Source organism: Arachis duranensis, chromosome 9 (assembly GCF_000817695.3).
Source record: "Arachis duranensis cultivar V14167 chromosome 9, aradu.V14167.gnm2.J7QH, whole genome shotgun sequence".
NCBI lineage: Eukaryota > Viridiplantae > Streptophyta > Magnoliopsida > Fabales > Fabaceae > Arachis > Arachis duranensis.
The window spans coordinates 95998947-96004406 of NC_029780.3; the positions used below are offsets into that span (position 1 = coordinate 95998947).

Genomic DNA, 5460 nt, shown 5'->3' on the forward strand with positions numbered 1-5460 from the left:
AATATTTATAATATTTCAAAAAATAAACAAATTCATCGTATTTATCAAGCAAGTCAATATAATTCAAAATATAGACAAAATCTATTGATACATTAACTATAATCCTCAGTGTATTGTTCAACCATACTAAATTTATCAACTATAATTCATAACATTTATTATATGAGAAAAGTTATATTATGCAAATCTCTACAAGCCAATCAACCAGTATCCCGCACATGCTTTGAGTAATGTCGTGTTGCTTTATATCGCTTAATGCAATTGGAAAAGGGATACACTTCTTGGCTGTAAAAATTTTAAAGTACTGCATGTCAGTAAAAGTACACAGCAGAGAAAAGTACATGAAAAAATGTCAATAGTAAAAGTTATTCACTTTGTTGTGGCACAAAAAACTCATTACTCCACATCCTTAATGAAAATTATGTCAATTGAAAGCATAAGAACTAACCATGATCTGTACAATATGAAAATATTTCAATATATAATTTATTAACTCTTAGAAATAAAAGACCAAACAAACTAGTTTTATGGAAAGAAAAGGCCAATAAGCACAATTTTGAATTAACTTTCCAAGATTAAGAGTCTATATAGAAAGAGACATTGTCAAAATCCATATGCATGCAAATATCCAAACATGCATAGATGCATAGATGTATGCCCTATAATTAGTTACCTGAAGATGATAGCCAGAAAAAAATAATTGTCAGAGTCAAGTTGCTCATAGCTGATCCAAGAGTGTGAGAGTTGTAGCTTATGCTAGTGAAAACACAATTCTACATCATAGTTATGCTGTAATGTATATCCCAGCATCAAAAGGTATCACCACTGAATGAGAAACCAAAGATATAAGAACAATTCCCGAAAATATTATATTTTAGCTACTTTTGGGACATACCCAACAAGGGCAAGGAGGAAGAATTTGCAAAGAAGCGAGAAAGGAAGAGGTGGTGTTGTAGTTCTGCAAAACAAAGGAAAGAAAGAGAATTAGGTAGAGATGGAATACAGTCCAATCACAAAGTTGGAGATCTGATAAGGGAAGAAGACAAAAAAATCCATCATAATATTAATAAAGAAAGCATATGGCAGAAGCAAACAGGAAGCATTCTCCCAGTAAATGTTATGGTAGCAAGAGAATTATTACTCTTTAATGGGCGTTTACTCAAAATTAGAATAAAACATTATGATCTTTTGGGTATCACAAGAGAATTATTACTCTTTAATGAATAATTTTGTCGGCAAAATAATCTTTCCATAGCAAAATGATTTCAATCTTATATATCATAATAATCTGAACATAAAAAGTTAAAAAGAAGAGGCCGATTGATACCTTTTTAGCAGAAGAGGCTGAAGCCTAAAGTTGCTCGTTCCTTTCTTCCAATTTCTTTTGCAATCTTCCAATTTTAAACTCCATGCTCTTGGCTTTCGTCTCTGCTTCCTGCATGATTAAAGAAAAATTCCATTAAAAAAAACATACAACTCAAAAAGCAGAAATGATTGATATCAAAATTTGAAAAATTTTCATCAAGTATGGCCAAAAAGTAAACCTAATTTTTTGGGGAGTTTTTTTTTAATTGTAACAAAAAGGACACAGAAGGTAGCAACTCAAAAATTGAAAATAAAAGAATCTTAAGTTCATAACCTTGTACCTTTCTTGTTAAGGTTTCTTTGGCATAAGATTGTTCCTGTGAAGCAAGACAGTTCCGAACATCCTTCAACTTTGCAGCCAAAGACACCACGTTGCGCTTGAAACTCTGCTTCTTTTCGTTCAAATCCTTCAATAGTGGATCAATATCTCTTGCTAATGCTATAGTACTCGTCATTGAACAAGATGATGATGGTTTTTCAGATGCTGACATGACCAACTTTTTTAGGTTCTTCAACTATGCACGTCTCTGCTATAACAATAATAATAATAAAAATAACATGTTAAATATATGGTATACTGAAATCGTGTTTTGTATTGTTTATGAACAAAAATAAGATCTTATGGACCAAAGATCAGAAGTTTACTTTACTGGTCCATCGTATGAAAATATTTACTATGCCTAATTCGCTCTGTCATGTGAAATGAACATGGTAGTTGGTACAATTAATATATAATCAACAAAACAAAATGGAAATAGCAAATTTATTAAAATAAAATGATAATAACAATAAAAAACACAAAGTGGCTTAGAAAGTACTGGAACCAAATTCGAATTGGTCTAGTAATAAAATAAAATAGAATATACCAATCAGATACTGGTAACAAAGATTAAAAAGAAAAAGGGCTTCAACTTAATTTTCCGATTCACGAAAAGGTTGCTACTGTATTCAAATTTTAAAGTTCTCTTTTCTACAACTAGATACTAGATATAATCCATCCGTCAGTAAAATTCAAATTTGCCAAAGGGGCTGCATCCATTATCAGGGGAACCAAGCTTCAACGCAATGCACTACAATAATACACAGCTCCAATTGAAAAAATTTTAAAAAAATAATGCTTTAGTTACATACCATCTTGTTTCGTAGTACTATTTTCTCCAGTTGTGATAGCCTGATTCTCAAACAGGAATAGTTTAATACTAATTAGATCAGAAAAGTTTATTGGCATCAAATAACTTAATAAAATTTAATTCCAAATTATATAAAACCACTTCAACTGCTAGGAAGAGGAGAAGGAGGACTCACCGGAACAGAACCGGCCAAATGGCTGGTGGGGAGGCCGATGGTGTATGACTCTTCCATGGAACGCAATATATCACAGCCATCAATAAGTGGTAAATGAACTTAGATTCCCAAACCCTGGAAATAGAATTCTGTAGCCATTACATAAAAGAAAACAGTTTATGCACTTTCACTTTCATGTTAGAGAGAGTGTACTAAATAAAAGATTTATACCGTTTCAGAAAGCATTGCTACTTCAGCTTGAACTTGTTGGTTCATCTCAAATGAGTTATACGAGTTTACAAGAATCTGGATTACTGCACTTAACCACCTTCATTTCCCCACACACCAGGCCTGAAAATGTTTTAATTTGAGAGGGAGAAACAAGTAAGTAGTTAATTTGAGAAAATGTCCAAAATGGTGCAGTCACAGATGGAAATTGGCATTGATTGTAGAAATACCACAGTTAGCAACTTACGCATCAAGAAATAGCCCAGCATCACTGAGACACTTCGCTTTTGACAAAACGCATTCCTTTCGACATCAGATCCTCCATTGCAGCCATCCAAATGCGCTGTCCTCGGAATTGTAGACGTGCAGCCTATCTCAGTAGACAACATTCACTTAGTTTTGTGTGGTAACCCTTATTCTATGAATGTCGTTACTAATGTGTTATCTCTGATATTCAAACTCTACCTTATGTTCACTGTCCCCAGCAAAAGAGGCACCATCACAATAACAAATTTTCACTCTGTTCCAGTTGAAAAAATCTACAATCACAAACGAACAAGAAGTCAAACGATATGGTTAACTCTATAGGTAAAAGAACAGAAAAACACAAAGGAAGCAGCAATCAAAGTAGTTCAATTGAATGGAAACCTAGATTTTGTTCAGCCTTATTGCTTAATATTCCTGTAAAAGGTATCTCCTTTTCCATGAATGCTGAAGATCCGCGCCGAGTTTTCTTGCGATAAATGCATGTCCTGACAATATATTCAAACAAAAAAATTATGTTTCAAATTTAAATTATACAAAAATAAAATTTGAATTTCGACACTTAATTAAAGAAATAAATGAATTATTAACTCGACTTCATTAATGTGAGCGCTTTTCTTTTAGTGCTTCTTCCCTTTTAAAGAAATAATGGTTAGATTCAAACATGACCATTGATGGCATATTCGTAGTTAATCAAGCATTAAATCACTACAATGACAATACCTGTTGAGTTGCTCTTTCCTGCAGATATCAAAATCATGTTAAAGGCTGACTATGATGCTCAACACTAACCTGGAAATTGGAAACTAAAAGCCCTTTATCACAGGTTGAAGCTTATCAAATCCATTTATGTTTTCCTTCACCAAATTTCAAAAAAAAATGAACCAACAAAAAGTAGAATAAAAATTTGAACCTCTATCTGAGAACCTAGGTTAATGTCACGATGATAACTAGAGCAGCTTGCTAAAAAGATGAAAACTTCATAAAGAGATTGTGAGAGTTAGAAACATTACTTTTGAACATCAAGGCCTATTCTATAAAATAGCAGTAACACATTTGAAGGAGTTTTAAACAGCACAGGGTTCCACATAGGAACATTTGGTTCTTCATTAGCAATTACAGGTGATTTCCATTTGCCATTCTGCCAAATCAAGTCAAATAAGCAGCCAATAGTTTAGAGGAAAGTAACATCTCTCACCAAAGTTTCAAATTCAAAGTTACTATGATTGCATTATAAATCCCAGTTTCTTATGAATTGAAAAGCTAGGTGTCAAAGTAGCAATTTATGCAACCTTTAAGTTTTAACTATTTACATCATTACCTTGTAAGTTTGCAACCATATTTTGACATCAGGCGCCCCCTCAGATGTTCCCCCATAATATGCAACCAAAAAAGACCCTTCCCAACCTGGTGGAATTCAAAATAGACATCAATGTAATATGCTTCTCATCATGACAAAAGCTTCAACTTTTTTGGAAGGAAAAAAAAAAGAAAAAGGGATGTAATTTTGTACCTCAACAATGGTGGAAGCATGGCAACTGTTGAAGGGAGCTAATTTTTCAGGAAAAGTGAATTCCTCCAAAAGAGGCCCTTTTATGTAGCTGTTGCCTAAACCACCTGCTCCGGGAATTGTGGAGTTTCCCCTGCAAAATTTTGCTACTTGCTTTTAGTTCATTGCTTCTGAGTTGTCACTTACAGTGTCAAGAACTCATATTTCTATAGACACAAGGACAAAACATCAATAATATAAAAGAAATGTAATCATATACTGAACCATTCCAAAGAAGATAACAATATAGGTCACAAGTGTAGCAGAAAAGAAAATAGTGGAATGGTAATGGGAATGTGAAAGTAGTAACTGGTAAGGCATGTCGGTACCTAGAAAATGAGTGAACTCTATGGCTATGAATGATAATAGAGAGCAGGAGCACAAAATAGACAAAGGAAGAAGAAAACAATGACATGGTTTCACCCTCTAATATCTGCAATGAATTATATAGCATGCAAAGCAAAGCAAACTGTGTAGGAAAGAAGTAAAATAAGTAATTCATTTTTTTCACTTGACTAGATATCAGCGCTCAAATGTACAAATTTTATCATCTACCGTTTATACACAACAATGAAAATCTAACCAGAGAAGATTTTAATCGCTGCACTTCTTGAAGACAAAAATCATTCAAAATTAAATTGAAACAAGGAGTGAATAAATAAATAAATACATAAGTCGTCTTGAAAGAAAAGCTAGGGTTCGAAGAGACAGACAAGTTTACAAAGTGAGAGTAAGATCGATAATGTTGTTGCTAGGGTTTATTGGTTTGT

At 33.2% G+C, this 5460-nt stretch overlaps 1 long non-coding RNA gene across 1 annotated transcript; it reads right to left on the reverse strand.

Moving 5' to 3' along the window:
* Positions 1–3497: 3497 nt before the first annotated feature.
* Positions 3498–4284, reverse strand: LOC127741411 (uncharacterized). The gene is made up of 3 exons (XR_008002414.1): positions 4155–4284; positions 3865–3933; positions 3498–3629 (listed from the first exon to the last, which is right to left on the reverse strand). It is a non-coding gene; the product is annotated as an uncharacterized LOC127741411 (long non-coding RNA).
* Positions 4285–5460: the final 1176 nt, after the last annotated feature.